Below are 20,820 nucleotides of genomic sequence, written 5' to 3'. Positions count from 1 at the left end.
TGGACTGATCTTGCACTCAAAATGCCATGCAGGGGTTTATTCTGACCAAATAGTATAAATATTACAATGACTGCAAGGAGGGGGAAAGCTGAACAAATAGGAGGCTAGTAAGCATGCAGGCAAGGCTGATGAGTTGCAAAGACTTTTCCTTAGCAGGAAAGTGTTAGTTTGTGGTTTTTACTTTAACCTCTCTGATGTTCCTCTCACTCAAGGATAAGATACGTTTTCTTATTGCTTCTCTAAATGCAGTTGTGTTTGTTAACTTACTTAATTGTAGTGTTGTGTCCTGTCAGGGATTTTAATTTCAAGGCACCCACTCTTACCTGGCTTCTCCCCTGCTCCGGGTATCACCTTTGTTAAAAAGAATCACATTGTACATGAAAAATAAAGAAAAAAATAACATGGAAGTTACCGAGTGTCTCCCCTCACATGTTTCAGAGATCCTCTCTGCTTTGATATTTCAAAGATATTAAAGTCAATCTGAGTGGAAGTGGGGAGAGGTTTTAAAAAGGAAAAAAAATTATGGTTGAGATCTAATATCTACTCAGATGCCCCTCTCCCCCTTCATTATTTAGGTTTGCTATTTCAGTGGTGAAATTTCTGGCTTGGTCAGAACCTTGCAAGACTGAGTGGGGAGGTGAACTGGAGTGTGGCTGGATGCTGGCTGACTATTACATTTTGAAATAACTGCTGATTCACAGATTCACATTTTGCATTCACTGGAAAAATGAGGGTGTCTGGATCTGTTGGTCTGAAACCGATCATTAGAGTGGAGTATCTGAATAGTTGGTTACCATATCCTAGTCTGAAGCAGCCTGTATCTGTGTGTGGTGCGTAATTGAAATATCACCACATCCTACAGCAATAGTTCATGACTACTATCGGTAGTCAATGTGCTTTACAAATATTAATTAAGCTCACAACCCCCCTGTGAGTTAGGTAAACATCATCCCCATTTAGTAGAAGAATAAACGGAGCGTCCTCCCTTTTGCTTTATTCCAGCAGTGACAGTTCATCAGTCACAAAGGCAATGGGGTCCAAGGGCTTGCCTGTTTTCCAAACCCTTTGATTAGAATTCCAAACTACAGACCTTTTTATTATGAGATTCTACACAGGCGTGCAATTTATAGCATTGTTTAGCATGCATTCCTTTTGAGCGCTTTCAGTTGCATCTTCTGCTGCTATTGCAGCATTTGGTTATTTCATATGGGACAAGTATCAAAGCCAAATGTTCTTATGTGTTTAGCAGACTAGGTGTTGGACTAGTAGTGAGTATGTTGTCTCTCTTGTTTCTTGTTTCCAAGAAGGCTAAGGTGCTCAGCAGATGGATCAAATTCTTGCAAGTGGGACTGATCCTAGTCCAGTTTCATGGTTGTTGAGGCTTTTGATGCACCAAATCAATATTTATGCACTTTGACAATAGCTAGTAACTGCCGCAGTGGGTTTCTATTAGTCACCTTTGCGGATACCAGCCCATGAAAAAAATAAGTCAGCATTTTAATTTTTCAAGTGGGTGAACATCATTCATTCCTATCTTGTCTGATGATACATTTACAGTGCCAGGTAAAAAAATATGATTTACCTGGCACAAATTTTAATTTGGGACTTTTTTGCACCCTGGGGTCTGATGTTGCAGGAAGCAGGACAAAGCCACAGAAAAGTACAAGTGTCCTTTCAAAGGCAAGATGAGAGGCAATGCAACATTGAATTTCTGTTGCTCAAATCTGTACATTGCTACTAGTAGTTATTGGATTAATCAGGAAGACCCAAATGGATGGAAATATAGGGGTGATTGTTTTTAACTAATATACTAATAAGCTATTTTTTTGCTCTCTGTGGTCTAGCAGCTAGGACAATGCAGTTACAGTTAAGAACCCTGGGTCATATTTACAGCTTTGCCAATAACCTGCTATATGACCTTTATCTCCCTTTTTCCCTTTATCTCACTATTTCTCAGTTTTCCCGTCTGTTAAATTGAGATGGTACTTAATCTCTGCTGTATAAAGCTGTTTGAGATCTACAGATGCAAAATGCTATGTTAGCTAAATATTATCATAGTTGTTAAACAGTTGTTACTATTATTATTATTTTCTCTAACATTGAACTTCACTTCCGTTTTCTCTTTCATCTATCTATTCATGGGCATTTCACACCAATGCTGATCATTATTCAACAGAGATGGATTCAAGATCATGGATAATATGAGGCATGGAAAGCCAATTATTTTTATTACTTCACCCAGGAAAGTTCAGTCCAGATTCAGCCTCTGGTTTGAAGTTTTAGAATCCTTGGCTTTGCTGCTGACATTTAAAATCATTGTTACCTTTCATATATCTTCTCCCAGATGTATGTAGCGTTCATATCGTGCTATGTTAATTCCTTTGTGGATAGATCATGGCACATAATGTTTTCGAGCAGTGGTCTTTTGAGGACAAGGTATTTCACCAGGAATTAAGTATAATGGTTTCCCACTAACAATCAACAAACAAAAGTTGAAGTTCTGTCATACTTTGCAAAACAAGACTTGTGGGTTTGGATGTAGTGTAACTTCCACATCTAAAGATCAGTATGTTTTATGCCTCACTGAAGTCAGCGTGAGGAAAAATAGATGGAAAGAGCTACATTTCTTAGCTTCAGAATTGCATCTACAATAACCTGCTTCATAACCCTTGCCAAATATTTACTGGCAGACTGCTGATGCAAGTGAAAGTTAAATAATTCTGTTTCTTCCAGGTGTATTAGTGTGGGTAAATGTGGTTCAGGATTTTAAGTCTCTACACAGCAAATACTTCATGTGGCAAAGATTAAAAAAACAAAACAAAAAAAAACAAAAAACCAAAGACTGTGAATGCCACACATTGTTGGGTGCCCAACTTGCTACACCAACTTGCATTTCAAAAATGCTGAGCAACTATCCTCTGATGATCAGGTCCCTTTGAACTGTCTCATGTGGGATAGCCAAAATTAACTGGTCACTTTATCAAACGTTGATCTATATCTCTAGCTGTAGTTCCAAGAAAATTCCCCAAATTAAGAAAAATTACAAAAATCTTATAATTCCATACACAAGGTTTCCATAGTGCTTTAATATACCTTGGAGAGTCTATTATACACACATTATTATTATTATTTATTATTATCATTATTTAGCACCGGATTGTATAGTTTGTACACAGAACTGTGCTGAAGATGTGGGGAGCTTGGGTAAAAATTGTTGCTCGCTCATTTCAGAGGTCCCCTTTTCTGGTGAGCTCTCTAACCAGATGTCCCTCTCCTTAGGAGATTCCTCCCTGTGTTCTGGGGCTTCCTCTCTGAGCCCTCATAACCCTTTATAAGGCCCAGGTGTTCCTTAACTAATTAACTCCCACCCGGCCACCTAGGTAATTAACTCTTCACAGTTGGCTCTGGGTTGTCTCGTTCTCCTTGGCGGAGCCAGTCACAGGTAGGCTAGTCCCTGACTTCCTTGAAAGGGCCTGCTCCCAGGATAAGGACATAGCACCTAGCACTCTTACTGCTGCCTCCCTTTCCCTTTGTGTGATTTGTAGCCCAGGGATGATGGAAAGTAGCAGTGCCTATGTACCTCTCTTGTATGTGGTTCTGGCACAGTGGGTGCAGTTGGAGTGCGATTGGATCTGGAGTGAGCGTTCAGATCTATCTCTGTTCTGCTCACATCTCTCTCTTTCAGGCTCTTTTTTCAAAATTACACGTGACCAAAGTTTCAGCACATTTCTGAGAGTGAATGCCAAAGTTTCTGGGAGACTTCTATCCACAGCCTTCTTTGAACAGCCTTTGTTCACACCTTTCACCTCAGCCACAAGCTGCTGTGTTGACTCAGTTCCTTCCAGTACTGTAACTTTATTAAAAGGAACCATACTCAATTGGGTAACTATGTAGCTATGTACAACATGGATAGAGTTGGGAGTTAGGTGACTTACTTACATATACATATTATTTTGGGGCAGCACAATCATTTTCTTTTAAACAAGTGTAGCGAATAATTTGCCCTCACAAAACTGGATTTGGAGCAGATGGAATCACACATGAGTTGCCAAGGACTGAAGGTGTTTCTGGAGGTGAAAGAAGGCTTATGCAGGAGGAATTCTTTCTTTCTGAAGTTCCAGGAGCTCACCTTTTTAAAATAATAAACAGAGTATTCCCATGGTATTTAAGAGTAATTTACTGGAAATGTTTCATGTGAGCATGGTGACATTCATTAGCCCTTGAACAGGAGACCATAAAGATGTTCCTGCCTTCTAAAAGAGAGGGGGTGTACGTATAATACTGGACTGTTGAGTGGTCTGCTGCCTTTTGGGATACGAGTGAACCAGTTTTTTTGTAAAATCATACTAGCTCAAGAGCTTCCTTTTGGATGTTTAGCCAAACAGACCATTGGAAACTTTAGAAGTTTGCTCATCTCTAGTTTCCAGATGCTCCCCCACTGCACCAGCCCAAACTTAAACACACATTTTGTTGTTGTTGTTCAGGATTGTTGTTCAGGTTTTCTGTGGTAGCATGGACTCAAATTAAATTGCTGGGTTAAATTAATAATATTTTGTGCAAAGCACTAGCTGTCGAGGGTGCTAACAAATCTTGTAAAGGTAACAGGCCAGCCTCATCCCTAATGTAAATCCATTTACATCAGTGATGTTCCATCAGGAATGGAGTTAGCTCTTCGTTGTTTTTATGCCCATGGTGTTTTCATCTATGATTTATTTGCTTCACTAGTTAGACAAAAGAAAAGGAGTACTTGTGGCACCTTAGAGACTAACCAATTTATTAGAGCATAAGCTTTCGTGAGCTACAGCTCACTTCATCAGATGCATATCGTGGAAACTGCAGCAGACTTTATATATACACAGAGAATATGAACCAATACCTCCTCCCACCCCACTGTCCTGCTGGTAATAGCATATCTAAAGTGATCATCAGGTGGGCCATTTCCAGCACAAATCCAGGTTTTCTCACCCTCCACCCCCCCACACAAATTTACTCTCCTGCTGGTGATAGCTGTAGCTCACGAAAGCTTATGCTCTAATAAATTGGTTAGTCTCTAAGGTGCCACAAGTACTCCTTTTCTTTTTGCGAATACAGACTAACACGGCTGTTACTCTGAAACTAGTTAGAAAGATGCTTCCTCCTTTTTGCTTGTTTCCTACTTTTAAGGTCATGTATTTTTATATCTGTCTGTTTGTCTGTGTGGGTGGGCATGTGAGAGTCTCCGTCTCTCTTCTCCTTATGTAATGTCAGATGGAAGTTTAGAACAGTACACTGCAGAAAGCCAACCCACATCCTTCACCCACACAGCCTGCAAAGCAGTTACACCGACATCAATCAGGGAAAACCCTCAGACTACATGCACCGTTGGAGCAGGTGCATGAGGGTTCATGGCTTCATCATGTGACTGTCAGACTGCAGTGTATCACCTACTGCTGTCTGTTACTTTATTTATATACCACAGGCCTATTTACCTACATAGCAAATGAAATACATGATATAAAACTTGCAGACACTCTTGAGTTCAAATTATACTATTCTTCTCTTCACATATGTGGAAGAATGTTCTTTCAGTGCATTGCTGTGGACGCATCAAGAAAAAAAGCTGCCTAGCACCATTGGCTTAAGAGCAAGTTTTGCGGAGGGGGAAAGCAAATCCTAAAATACATAAAGGGGGCAGAGGGCAAATGTCACAGACAGAGGAAAGCCATATGCAAACTAAGCCGAGAGTCTGAGAGATACAAAGAGCAGATATTATACTTGGGAGAAAAGATTGTGCAAATGATGTTATACCAATGACAGTAAAAAGTGAGTAATGCTTTCTGGAATCATCAAAGAGTTTCTGAATTTAATTCTTTGGGTACTAGAATTTCTGCCACAGAATGGATGTGAATGACTTTTTTAATTATTGTGAATAATATAGACTGACTACTGCTGCTGTGTTAGTTTACATTCAGCCTTTTCTATTTAAAGCTGATAATGCACTCTGTTCTTTCCTTTTAATGACCAAAGTAAATTACTGCCTGAGCTCTGGGTCTGATCAGCCAGTGTGAGAAAATATTTAGCAGACCAAGATTTCTAAAACGATGCTTGAATGAATGTGGAGCAGTGACATGCTCTCAGTGCTACGTCTGGAAACTTCTCTTTGTAAACTGGAATGAAGAGACCATGAATATTTCTAAGTCACAAAATAAGAAGAATCCAGAATGAACATATTTTTGTGATTTGGAATTTGTGACATATGAACACTAAGCTGTATAAAAATTAACTTAATGAAATAAATATAGATTCTCCCTCACAAAATGGAGCAACTGGCTTTTCCCAATTCTACCTGCTCTGGAATATGTTGTGCTGAAGACTGTGAGCCCAACTTTGTTCAGTTACACTGATGTAAATCTGGAGTAATTCCATTGACTTCATTTGGTTCCATGGAAGTCAGTGGAGTTCCTCTGTACTTACATGAGTATGTATGGGAGAAGAATTTGGCTCTGTATCTGTTGCTATCATTTTATATGGGATATTAATATATAATCATCTTCCCAAATATATATAAGGGGTAAACATGGGAACAAATTGTGCATGGCACATGTTCAGGTGTACAGTGAGGAGAAAAATCCAAGGAACCCTTAGGCACTGGATCCCTGGAGTGCAAGATGTGTTCCAGACTAGTGTTGCTAGTGATCCGAGGTAGATAGCTATCACAGTGTGGGGCCAGAGCCATGGCTTTGTCACCCTTCTCCATATTGACTGGGCTTGGAGGGGGGCATGTGCTGCACTCCCTGAAAGGGTGATGCAACAGCAGCCCTCCATAGGAGCTGTGGGAGGTATTGTGCCTGCCTGTAGCACGCTGCCTCCCAGTGCTCCTGGGACAGGATGCATCTGTCCCACCCTTCAAGGTGCAGTTGAGCCCTTTCCTTTTTCCTCTGTCCCTAGTTGCTGTGACTGGCTGCTATATCTGCTGCTGCTGTTGCTTTGCAAAACAGAGCTGAAGGAGTAAAGGGCGTGTGCTAAGCAAATAAGAGAAAACTTTCTTTTTTTAAAGAAGTACAATGCCCAGTGATTTTTCTTGCATTTAAACTGGAGGGTGCGAGTTGTAAAATAGTGGCCAGGTAGGGTACATCAGTAATCGCTGCATAAACTTTGACTAGAAGAAAGAAGACAAATCCCAATCCCTTAAAAATAAATAAATGTAAGATACCATTTAGTATCCTGAATTGGTATATAGATGGAGATGTAAAAAATGGACAGTGTACATTTTTAAACAAAATAGTTGAAAAACAGTTTGCCTTTTATTGATCTGCCAAGCCAAGGTATTCTTGGTTCTGTGTTTTGCTTGTTACAGGCGGTAAAGTAGCAAGAGCCTAGAGCAGAGTAAGAAAAGAAGCTTGTGCTCTACTTTGTGTTTCTTGTCATATGTTTTCAGCTGCAGAAGAGAAACTCAAGACCCTGAACTTTGAAAACCTTGAAATTAAAGTTTTTCATGTTTAGGGCCACAAATACAGGATATTCTGGTAATGATCACTTTTTCTGAAGTGTCTGGAACTGGCCACTCTTGAAGACAGAATGCCAAACTAGTTGAACCACTGGTCTGATTCAGTTTGGCAATTCCTATGTTTTTATGTTTTCGAGTAACTCGGTGTCTTCATTTTTCATACGCCAAAGCCACATTCACTGCAGTAACCATGTAGAAAGAGCAGAAGGTGCATTCCAAATGTTTATGATAACTTTCCACAAGTGCTGTTCTCTGGGCTCAAGCAGTTCTCAACATAGGAGAATAGCCATGTGGTGGTCACACAGGGTCACAGTGTGATTGGCTTTAACAGGTCTGTTTTGCTACTTTATCATACAATTTAGGTATGTCTCCTAATCAGGTTTTCCACACAATTAGGGTGGAACTGGCTGGTTCAGATGGCAGGAAGAGCTAAAAAATGAGAAGAAGAAGATTTGTTAGGGTTGATAGTGTTAATGAAAATATGAAAGGAAAGCCACATTTGGAGGGGAAAGTGTGACCTGACAAATATGACCCCCTGGAATTCCCCTAGATTTCTAATGTTGAAATCAAAGCTGGTTTTAATGTGCACCAGGTGTCATCAGGGTGTTTTGATTCCCTTCAAGCGAGGGAATGAGCCTTACAGTTTCAGCATCTGCACATCTGTGAATATCAGTGACAGGGTGTATTCTTGTTTAGATCATAACCCATGAGGTTCAAAGGGCATGAACAATTTAATAATTGATCCTGTTAGGTGCACTGGAGATTGGCAACCACAAAACTATGCTCTGCTTTGCACAGGCTGTGGTCTTTTCATTTTCTCTCTTCCTCCCCTTTCCAGTGCCCATCCCTTGCACTGACATGCTTAATCCCATTTTAACTGTCTCAGTAGCCAGACAGAACAATAAGAAAGCCAGGAAGATGGCAGCAAAGCCGGAATTTTAAAATTATATAGCAAAAAACCAAAAATGGATATTATCAAAAACATTCATTATTGATATTCAAACAGTATGTTTAAAATAGATGTGTTGTGATAAAACTAGGTATTTTGTAAATTTAGATTACAGTTAAATCCTGTGGAAGGACAGGATGCCATCATCAGATGAATGGTTCTTTGACGCCAGTCTTGCCATTTGTCTCTCTGTTTCTAATCTTTCTGCTGCAGGTTGGGAAGACTGTGGCAAGGTGGCTCTGATATCATCTCTAGAGACCTCCAGATTTCCTTGGTTTCTCTCACTCTTGCTTTCAGCCTGGGTCTTGCATGAGACTGCACTAGTTTTTTTGGTGGTTGAGCTCATCCTGTGAAAGAAAGATCAGGTGTGCTTGTACTTTTGGCTCTGCCAAAAGACTTAGTTGTTGTTGACCAGAAGGGTTTTGACCTGTTTGTGGACCTGTTGCCTTATTTTCTTTCTCTGAGAGAGCCCAGGATGTGAGAGGCTGCTCGTGGAAATAGTGTAATGAATTAGTGAGATCATTATGAAGAAAACATACATCTGTTTCTCTTTATTATATCAAATTCTGACAGATCTTTGCTTTCAAAGAACTTGGCCTAAATCGTAGATTAGATGAGACCAAGTTAGCTGGAGTCCTGCCTAGATAAGATATAAGTGATGCTTGTAAGTTGAAACTATGGCAGGGTGGCCCCCTGTAACCAGGCATTAGTCCTTTCGCGGGAGGGGGTGACATTTGCAGACCAGGATGTCTGTAATAGGGACACAGTCCCTTTAAGGTAGGAGGTTTTTTTAATTTTAGTCATCAGCTGGAGCATATGATTGATGGTTCAAGAGACTAGGAATATGACTCTCTGAGTGGACAATATAAGAAGTAGCTGGAGCTCAGCATGAAGGAAATTAGATTTGCAAAAACCTGGGCCAAGTTCTCCAGACAGGAAGCCTGGAGCATAGCCGAAAGAGGGCCTGGAGGAGTGGAGAAGTGTCCAGTCTGGGAAAGTCTGTAAAGAAGCCTCGAACTGAGCAGGCCATGAAGGAAGTGATGCAGAGAAAAAGTGATACAATCATGTCAAGTGAATTGGGCACTTACTGACTATATAGGGTTCCTGGACCAGAACCCAGAAGAGAAGGGGGCCTGAGTTCTTATATAGTGACATCTGGAAGTGGTGGACATAAACCCCTAAATTCAGGGGAAGAAAACTAATTGAGACCTAAAAGAGATACTACAGAGTTGGAGAGCCTAAAGAAGGCTGGGGAAGAACTTTCTAGAGCCCAGATTGGGGCCTAAAGACACTTTTAAGCCCATGGGAAGGTCTGTACAGAAAAAGTATGGGAGGAAGATTGTTTAGTTGTTTCTCTCACTGGAACTACAGCAGCCTATATAGTATAGATCCTAGGTCTCTGAAAGACGTCTTCTCTCTGTTCATCAGTGTGGAAATGCCAGCTTTTAGGTACTTGTGCTAACATTCAGTAATTTAACTCTGTGGCCCAGTACAATTTCATGGAGAACTCTTGATACTGGATTTCAGCTCATCAGGGATCCAGCAGAGTCAGGGTTGTTTTGGTGGCCGTCGTCGTCTTCATCATCTTCATCATCAAAACTTCATGGCATGGTGTGAACCTAGCTAGCCTTTACCTGTGGATGTGGGTGTTTAGTTTATTTTGTAAGTGTTTCTTAATTAGATTGGACAGCATGATTTATGTAGTGTTTGGGAGGTGAGGTATTGTACTTGCACTCAGAGATCTTTGTACTGGGAGCATTTTATTGATTAACAAATAACAACACACTGAAGCATACTGCCGTATCTTAATGCCTAGGATTCCAAGACTGACATTAGAGAAATAAAGTGTGTGTGTGTGTGTGTGTGTGTTAATAATTATAATTATTATCAGTAATTGTTATGGCACGATTTATCCCAATGTCCCTTTGATCTTTCAAGCAGACACCTTGTTACTCTGTAATTCAGTTTCAGAGGCTGGTTGCCCACAGACAGCTGACAGGAGCCATCAGGCAAAGATCAGCAAAGAGCATAACACTAAAATTTATTTTTATCAGTTTAAATACAACATAACAATGTGTATGCTTTTGAGGCTTAATATACAACTGTAAAGTAGCTTTGAAAAATTGTCATGAAAACTTATCAACCTAGGTACAATGTCTATTCATCTGCACTTTTCTATAATGACAGTTGATCGTGGAAAAGAACTCGAGTGGTACTTTAACTGACCATCAAAATACGACTTGCTGAGGGTGAGGGGTGTGTGGGATTTGGCAAGGCTACAGGAAGGTATCCAATGACTATGGACTCTGTGGCTGATCATCCAGTCATTACTGATGTTGATCACGTGTTGATTGAAAAGTAGAATCTCAAACAGCCTTTCAAATCAGTTGTTAAAGCCAAAAAAAAAAAAAAAAAGAAGGATTGAGGGATTTGAATTCATTCAAGTTTTGCTAGTGGAGAAATTGGGTTCAGACTTGGATTGCTGGCATATGGTTACATTTCATGAAATACCATCATTAATTGCGGTTAAAGGGAGCCTTGAACTTGATGGTAAATCTCATGTTGCCAAGTTTGATAGCTTGCCTTTAGACTGAGTTTAGAGACCTTGTTAGAATAAACAGACTTCAATTTCTTGTAAAATGTAGATCTTGTTCATTGAACTGAATTATTTTAAAGATCCTACAATTGTTAGAGGTAGTTTAGTAGACTGGATAATAAAGCCTGAAGGAGTGTGTACTCAAGTTTGTTTGAATGGATGAGAACAACTGGTCCCTCCTGCAAATACTATTGGAATGATTTTTTTCATTTAAGTCACTTGTCATGCATTTGGAAAGCAGTAAGTAATATCCTAATAGTACTAAAAGCCTCCCCAAGCTGTCTTCAGCAGCAGTTTTTGAAAAGTTCATGGGCTGTTGCGGGATAATAGAAGAGAAGGAACTTTGGGTAAGGCTCTTTCAATATGCAAGGCTAAAAGGGCTTTCTGCTACATTGCCATTCCCTATTTTTAACCATCAGCTTCACTTCTCAAAAACATACAATTCTGAATGTTTCATTTAAAGAAAAATATTTCTGAGAGACATTTCAGGCAAAGGGAAATACCTTTTCCCTCTAGGGTGAAAACTAGAAGAAATAATTGTTGTTAAGTTTTTGCCCTAGTTTAGTATCTATTATCATTACCTGTGCTATTAAAAATAAACAAATATTTTGAAATCTTGCCCTCTGCCCACAGCTATCTTATGTACCAATCTGATTGATAAGTGAAATGAGTGAATCCTCTGTGTTTGAATGAATGAATGAATGAGTGAATATGGATGTGCTTACATTTACAAGTATCATAGTTGGCATTCTGTGCATATTTTGCTTTTGAGTCTTTGATTCTACTGTCCTTGCAAATCACTATACGGTTGCAAATTAACCCATAAGATGATAGACATTAATTTATGGCACTAAGTTCATGAATTAAAGTACTATGCCAGTAGATTTCCATATACATTTTCCTGGGTGGCAGAGTTAGTAAGAATACCACACGTGCTACAACAGGTTATATTTGCATAATCAATTATTTGCTGTACTACATTTAAAAATGTCTGTGATCATTTTCTGTTCACATTTCAAATAGCTGGTGTAAAAGCAAACACCACAATGCACAGCTATTTCTCCTGCTATCCCACTGTAGTGAGGTGGCATGGCCTCCCTCAGAGGTGGACGCGGAGGGAACGCTGCAAGTCGCCTGGTGGGTGGAACCAGGAGGGCCACGCTCTGCAGTGGCGGGACAGAGAGAGGAAGTATAAAAGGCTGGCCCAGCAGCTCTGTCAAAAGGGAGCTGCAGAAGGAGACAGACGCTTCTTCCCTGCTGCTGGAGTGGGATGCCAAGGAGAACTGCTGCTGCCTAGAAGACCAGCCTGAGCTTCCAGAGAGCCCTGCCACTCCCGACGCTGAGGAGCTGCTACCGCTACCCTTGGCAGAGTATCCCGGGGAGACTGAGGATGACCCCTGGATGCAGGTACACCCGAGGGGGAGAATAGGAAGCAGGAGTCAGGGAGTCAGACTACTGTCTGACTGTGGTGCCGCCGGAAACACGGTCAGCGTGTTGCGGGTGGAATCCCAGCTGACTCAGAGGCAGACCACTTTGCTAGTGTTTGGGGCCCTGGCCTGGGATATGGAGTTGGGCAGGCCTGCGTCCCCCCTGCCATCCCACCCCTGGGGTGGCAGTATTCCCCCTTCTTAGGCCAAAAGGCCTGCGCTTCTCGGGCATCCCTACTGGAGCCCCAGCAACAGTACTTGGCGCTCGCCCCCTGCTGGAGCCCCTAGACTGGGCGGATAAACTGCTACAGCTCTGCCTAACTGCAGGCCAGAGCCTTGACTGCTTTCTGCCCCGCCATGCTGGAAGGCCGGGGCCCATTGAGAACCGCAGATTCTCCCCTTGTTTTTTCTTCATTTGGGAGAATACTCTAGCAGACCAAACTGCGAGGAGGCGGATGCGGAGGGATGGTCACGCCAGCTTACACCCACCAATCAGGAATGAAATCTAAAATGCCTGAAAGTGTTAATTTATTTTGGTAAGTTTCAAACGTACTGTTAATAGGCTTTATCCCAGTGCTCATTTGGACACTTGTTCATGTCCCCACACACAAGTGCCAAGAATCTGTTTCATGAATGCTGATACCATTCACGCATGAACAAGAAAATGCTGGGCTAACCTGTCATTAAACTCTTAAAGCTGGAACATGTGTTTATTCTGGTATAGCTGCCTATGGCATGTAATATTAGGACATAATGTAATGGGGATGTGTCGGATGGGCTCATTCACAAGAAAGGCTAGTACAGCACTCGGTGCTGAATTGGTAAAGGCACAGATAACTGACACGTTAGACGAGAAAGTGCCAAAAGTGGTATCTGTGTCAGAGTTAGTATGTTTAATGTGTAGAACCATCTACAATGCTTACAACTACTTTTGACCACTCCAAAAAACCTAAAGGCTCATCCCAGAGTGAATTTTTATAACTAAGTTTTCGGTGTGTGAGTTCTTACAGGAAAGTAACAATCAGATACTGAAATGCTGGCATACCTTGGGCTATAGCAGCACAAGTGGATGCAGCTATAATAATGTTTTAATACACTGTATGAAAAAAAGGATGTAGAGTGGATGGGTACATCTGTTGACAATCTTTCTTTTTAATTTGAAGCCACCTGAAGGCTCTAACTAGCTGAATAATAACCCGATCCCCATATGGTTTCCGTTCTTTCAGAGTAATAGCATGCAGAAAAAGAGTCTACTTTTAGCTCTGACTTCTGTTTGCTTCTTTGTGAGTCTGAGAACGCTTCCTGTCTGCTTGGTGATAGGAAATGTAACCAAAACAGACTTAGATGAGTGACATTTCTCATGCCTGGCTTTCCACTTTGGTAACTTGTGTAAACTTGTGCAGAGAACCCATTTGTACAAGCTGCTGCATGCATGCAGATAGAGATGGTGTCTTCAGGATGATTTGCAGCTCATTTTTAATTATAATTTTTATCTTGTTAGTTCCTCAGTATTTATATAGTAGATATTATAAAGTATTTTTCCCATTTATATTTCCTCTTATACTCTAATCTCTCAACAATTTTGTACTGTCACTTTTCAATTGAATTTAGGTTTATGACTAAAGCAATTGAAAGGCACATTTTTTAATAAATGCAATTAAATTTTAAAGCCACTTTTGCTTTGGTTAGAAAACTACTCATGGAAAACAACTTTTCTCTTCTGCTTATATCTCTTAATTTTTCTTACATTCCCTTGCATGTGCCCTCAATTTCCTTCCTGCCCATATTTTCCTGTTCTCTCATGGTTTCCTGTCCATTTTCTACATTATGGGTACCAGTAAGTAATCATTTTCACTGAGGTCAGCCCTGTTTCATCCTAATTGGGGGGAAGAAGCGGGAATGGAGAAATGGTAGCCGTTTTGAGTAAGGTTGAAAGTTTATAGGGATGCTGACAAACATTAGGAGACCAGGGGAAGTGTGGTTTAAAAAAGTCCAAAACAACAGCAAACCGCCCCCAACATCCTATAATCATGAGATTCTGATAATTCTGTTGACTCTAGATTTTGTATAAGGGCCTTGCTCCACAATTTTAGCCCCCACCCTCACTTCCAGTCACATAGGATTTGAAATGTTAATTCTCACTTCTTTAGAAGTGTCTTGTATTGGACGTTAATACCACAGTAAAATAAGATGATTACATTAGAGGACGAGGAGAAATGAGATACATACCGAAGCCTGTGGGGCAGTTCGTTTGGTACTGATGCTGCTGAATCACTGTGCAAAATGAGTGGACTGGCAAGCTGATAGTCTGTATCATTACCAACCTGTGTAGCTGTATCAATCATTTTATTACATAAGTTACTGTATATAAAATAGCATCCCTTCATCTTCACCATTGTGGCACCCCAGACTTATATGGAGATGTGTGATTCTGTCGAAAGTTGTTTAGGAGTTGGACCATGGCCTACTTTGATGGAGCAACACAACTTATGCCATTTTTACTTATCCAAAGGCAAATTTCCACAACATGCCTATGCCAGGGAGTGTCAAGTTTAAGGATTCCAAGGCAGCATCATGGGCACTGAGTAATAGAGTTGACTTTTGGGTTGACATTTTATTAAACACTCCTGGTTTGGAAAAATTTCAAAAACCCTGCGATTAAGAGGACATGCTGCATTATGATAGCCTCACCAGCTGGGGCTGGATTGGAGCCAATCTCACAATGATGGGAGACACTACAGCCCTTTAATGAATTTGAGCCCTCTGCCTGCCTGCCTGTCCCCCACTTGCCTTCCTCCTGGGACAGAATAACCAATCAGAGCTGTCACAGATGGAACTGTCTCCGCCTTCTTTTCCCCACAGCAACCAGAAGTTATTCTCAATGGGAGGGAAAGGGGGAGCGGGAATAGGGAACTAAAAGGACCAGCAACTCAAAGCGGCTCAGCTCCCCACTCCCCTTCTGTGAGCAATGGGGCAGCTTATTCTTTAAGCACGGAAAATATACAAAACAAAACTTTCATTTTTAGGTTTCAGAATAACAGCCGTGTTAGTCTGTATTCGCAAAAAGAAAAGGAGTACTTGTGGCACCTTAGAGACTAACCAATTTATTTGAGCATAACCTACAGCTCACTTCATCGTATGCATACTGTGGAAACTGCAGAAGACATTATATACACAGAGACCATGAAACAATACCTCCTCCCACCCCACTCTCCTGCTGGTAATAGCTTATCTAAAGTGATCACTCTCCTTACAATGTGTATGATAATCAAGTTGGGCCATTTCCAGCACAAATCCAGTTTTTCTCACCCTCCGCCCCCCCCCCCCCCAACTCACTGTCCTGCTGGTAATAGCCCATCCAAAGTGACCACTCTCTTTACAATGTGTATGATAATCAAGATGGGCCATTTCCAGCACAAATCCAGGTTTTCTCACCCCCCTCCCTTTTTTTTTCCAAAAACCACACACACAAACTCACTCTCCTGCTGGTAATAGCTTATCCAAAGTGACCACTCTCCTTACAATGCGTATGAAAATCAAGGTGGGCCATTTCCAGCACAAATTTCCCCCAACCTGAAGCAAATACTCACCAACAATAACATACCACACAACAGAACCACTAACCCAGGAACCTATCCTTGCAACAAAGCCCGTTGCCAACTGTGCCCACATATCTATTCAGGGGACACCATCACAGGGCCTAATAATATCAGCCACACTATCAGAGGCTCGTTCACCTGCACATCCACCAATGTGATATATGCCATCATGTGCCAGCAATGCCTCTCTGCCATGTACATTGGTCAAACTGGACGGTCTCTATGTAAAAGAATAAATGGACACAAATCAGATGTCAAGAATTATAACATTCATAAACCAGTCGGAGAACACTTCAATCTCTCTGGTCACGCAATTACAGACATGAAGGTCGCTATCTTAAAACAAAAAAACTTCAAATCCAGACTCCAGCGAGAAACTGCTGAATTGGAATTAATTTGCAAATTGGATACTATTAATTTAGACTTAAATAGAGACTGGGAGTGGCTAAGTCATTATGCAAGGGAGCCTATTTCCCCTTGTTTCCCCCCCCCCCCCCCCCCAGACGTTCTGGTTAAACTTGGATTTATGCTGGAAATGGCCCACCTTGATTATCATACACATTGTAAGGAGAATGGTCAGTTTGGATGAGCTATTACCAGCAGGAGAGTGAGTCTGTTGGGGGGGGGGGTGAGAAAACCTGGATTTGTGCTGGAAATGGCCCACCTTGATTATCATGCACATTGTAGGGAGAGTGGTCAGTTTGGATGAGCTATTACCAGCAGGAGAGTGAGTCTGTTGGGGGGGGGGGGTGAGAAAACCTGGATTTGTGCTGGAAATGGCCCACCTTGATTATCATGCACATTGTAGGGAGAGTGGTCACTTTGGATAAGCTATTACCAGCAGGAGAGTGAGTTTGTGTGTGTGGTTTTTGGAAAATAGGGGGCGGGGGTGAGAAAACCTGGATTTGTGCTGGAAATGGCCCATCTTGATTATCGTACACATTGTAAAGAGAGTGGTCACTTTGGATGGGCTATTACCAGCAGGAGAGTGAGTTTGTGGGGAGGGGGCGGGCGGAGGGTGAGAAAACCTGGATTTGTGCTGGAAATGGCCCAACTGGATTATCATACACATTGTAAGGAGAAAAGGAGTACTTGTGGCACCTTAGAGACTAACCAATTTATTTGAGCATGAGCTTTCGTGAGCTACAGCTCACTTCATCAGATGCATGCCATGGAAACTGCAGCAGACTTTATATATACACAGAGAATATGAAAAAATACCTCCTCCCACCCCATTGTCCAGCTGGCTATTACTGGCAGGAGAGTGGGGTGGGAGGAGGTATTGTTTCATGGTCTCTGTGTATATAATGTCTTCTGCAGTTTCCACAGTATGCATACGATGAAGTGAGCTGTAGCTCACGAAAGCTTATGCTCAAATAAATTGGTTAGTCTCTAAGGTGCCCCAAGTACTCCTTTTCTTTTTTCATTTTTAGAGCACTCCTATGTCACATTTTGTGCTTTGGTTTGGAGCTCTGATTTGCTTTGCTGTCTTGCTCAGTAAAGGACGAAATATTGCTCATGAGAATTTCAGCTTCTCTGAGCTGGTATATCTTCAGTTTAAAAAAAAACCCCACACAATATGGAATGGATTCTAGAAATCTGAATCTATCCCACATGCAGTACAGAATCCAACCCTATGAACAGTGGTTTGGCCCCTTAAAAAAACGGGGGGGGGGGGGCAAAACAAAAGAAAAAATTGCTCTCAGTTTCATCAGAGGTTAATTATCTGTTTCTAGATGGGCTCAAGCAAGAGCTGTTCTACCTACACATTCTTGTTAGAAGCTCCTGTATTGCTGTATATGCTAAACTATTTATTTTGTGTGCATGGGCATGTATGTGTTTTTTCCCATAACCATTGTAATGTTTGTTAAGGTCTTTTATTGTGGAGGTATTTTATTGGTAATTCTTTGTGTTGCATTTTTCATACTCTTTACCTTCAGGGTGATTGTTGCTATCATGTTTCCCCTGGAGCTGGGAATGCTGCATAGGGGAATGCATTGGATTTAGTATTTTTGGTTCTCAATGCATTGTCCACCCAGGTGCACCTGGCAAGGCAATAAGATGCAGTTGAGTCATAGTTTAATTATTTTGCTTGATGTGGAAAGTGGCAAGGTGCTAGATAGTGATTTTGATATTATGGTGCAGCAGAAGCTGCACTGTACTTAAGGATGCATCAGAGAGTTTCATTCTAACAGTAGAAGGAATGGTGAATTTCTGATGTCAGTGAGTTTTAGTACAACAAAAAATTACATCATATGCTTTTTATATCAATTCTATCATCAGATCAATACATCAGATTGTCACACATTCCATGCATTTGGGAAGTTATTTTGCCTTAACACTGCTGAGGTCACTGTTAAGGTTTTGCATTAGAGTATGCATTTGATGAAGCTGGGATAGCTTCAGGACATCATGCCTTGAGCCAGTAGGCGATAGAGCTTTCGCTCCCTCCTGAAATTCATGTAATTTCATCTCTTCCCATTTAAAAAAAAACCCTTGAAGCTTATTTTTGGGGCATTCTTAAATTACTATCACTGATGTTGTTGTTTTATTGCCTTGTTTTGATTCTTTTTGTCTTTTATTCTTGTTGTCTGTAATATTGTGGAGGTTGGAGTGTTTTTGTTAATGAGGATTTTTTATTGTTCAGCACACAAGTCCTTATTTAGTGGCAGGGGTGCCGTATAAATAAAATTGTTGTTCTAGTGTTATTTCTGCTTTGGATTATCTGTTGGAGACGGAAGCAAAAGTCTTATGGGACATTGCAGTGTATTGCAGTTGTACTCAATATGAAGGTGAAAAAGAGTGTACATGTCTTTCCCTTTAACTTTTTATTTCCCTGTTTATAAGGTTTTGGGTGGGCACGGTATGCCCTGCTGCAAGCTTATCTGTCATTAAATGTAGTGTGTGTTGCTAATATATATAGTGTATTTCATGTGTGTGCACAATATAAATACATACATTTCCCATTTGTAGGAGAAGGTCTGTACTATCTGTATAATTAATGTTGCTTGGATGGTATTAAATGATAGTGACAGATCACGTGGGTGTTAAGGGTTTGACACAGTGGGAGGCGGCACATATGTATCTTCAGCATTAACGCGATGGACATCCATTCAGCAGAAGGGTGGCCAGGCCTTTCCCTAGGAAACATATGCCAAAACTATTATCAAAGACTACGTCATGGCCTGCAGCAAACTGGACAGGATGATAATGAGGAGGGAATTGCACAAAAAAAGACTGTGTGGGCATCCCATTTTATTACAACAGAATGCTAAATAAACAGATTATTTCTATGACTAGTAAAGTATTTGCTTGGTCAGCAACAATGGCATTTTGGTCTTTATCAAGTTTATACTACTGTTGTTTTACTTTTTGTTTACTTTGGCTGCTATTTTTTTAAATGAAAAAATAAACAAAGGGAAACATCTGAGATGCTGTAAAAAGCACCGTGGATCCAGAACAGCTCATTATTTCTCCTTGAGGGGGAAATCTGTGGTGCACTCTGTGATGTCTGACAATGTGTAATGAGGCACTCCACTATGTCAAACCCAGAGTCATAATTCTGTCTTATCTCGCTGTGATAATAAGACTTTTTGAACTACTGAACTCAACAGAAGTTATAGATGTAAAGGAAATGGCTTGTGTTTTGCCACCTATTTAAAGTAGTTAGAGTCAGAGATCAGGTAATTCAAATCAGTTAACCTTTAGCTCTAGGACTATATATCCCAAATCTAATTTGGAAATCACATTGCTTGAATGGTGCCAAAGTTGTCTAATACTCATTTTTCAGCAGTTATCTCCATAGTGTTTGTATTGGAGTGTCTCTCTCTCTTTTTTTGGCTGATCTTCTTATATGGTTTTTGTTTTCTAAAGGTTTCCCTGGATAGCAACGAGGCCCAGAAGTCAAGCCAGTCTTCCTAAGTGAGGGGGCCCGCTCAGAAACTGCTCACTGAGGGATAGTACGGCTTGCCTGTCACTCTTGCTGTTATGGCAGGAGGTACTGTAATGGTGACCAAGCAATGTCCAAGTTATGCCCTTCTCTGGATACTAAGGACTACAGGTGAGAACCAGTGCTCCCAAACTCATATCTAATTTTACTTGTTCCATATCTCATAAACAAGTTAGCAATGCCAGAAATAGCGTTTGCTTTAAATTTATTTACACTTATATTTTCCCCACTCATTTTATTCTGTCTTCGTTTTTCTTGATAACTGTCTATGAATGTGGATATCTGAATTGCAGCAAGAAATGATAGAAATTCCTTATGGGACTTATGATCTTCACTATTTTGTATCCTAGGAACTCATTTATCATTAAACTTGATATAGGCATTGGTCTGATATGCATCTTGGGTGATACTGCAATATACTCCTGGCATATTGGCAGGTCAGCTTTACATTATTATTTTTACATTTCAGCTGGGTCATGTCATTGCAAATAATGCAATTCTGCAGTTAAATATGAACATTTCAGAAGCTACACTATATGGGATTTTAAATGATGTAAATGGATTGCTGTTTAAGCATTGTCAGATGGGGAATTGAGCAGGAAAAGGAGGAAGAACACTTGTTGTATTTGAAAAAGCCCCTGAATTTTGAATAAATTTAGCTTTCACCCGTTAAAAATACCTAAGTGGATATCTTCAAAGGTGTCCATGTGAAAATGCTAATTGTTGCTATTCCACCTACAGCTGTGGAAAAACATTGCTATTCCCACAAATGTTTCAAATCAATTTACTCTTCTTTTATGTGGCTAGGACAACC

The 20,820-nt window shown here is 40.7% G+C and overlaps 1 long non-coding RNA gene across 7 annotated transcripts in view; it reads left to right on the top strand.

Annotated features, from left to right (window-relative positions):
• Nucleotides 1–20,820, top strand: part of LOC311516678 — a 330,542-nt gene that overhangs the window by 255,637 nt on the left and 54,085 nt on the right. For 5 of the 7 annotated variants that reach the window (XR_014710477.1, XR_014710478.1, XR_014710479.1 and 2 more), the window contains one exon: nt 19,931–20,117. This is a non-coding gene — a long non-coding RNA (uncharacterized lncRNA). Of the gene's footprint in view, nt 1–12,111; nt 12,439–12,893; nt 12,995–19,930; nt 20,118–20,820 lie in introns of all 7 variants that reach the window. The other 2 variants (XR_014710482.1, XR_014710481.1) reach the window with 2 other exon arrangements.

The sequence above is a fragment of the Lepidochelys olivacea genome (assembly GCF_965140295.1).
Source record: "Lepidochelys olivacea isolate rLepOli2 genome assembly, chromosome: 2".
Taxonomy (NCBI): Eukaryota; Metazoa; Chordata; order Testudines; family Cheloniidae; genus Lepidochelys; species Lepidochelys olivacea.
Note: the sequence above shows the minus strand (reverse complement) of the source record. Positions and strands in the feature narration are given on the sequence as shown.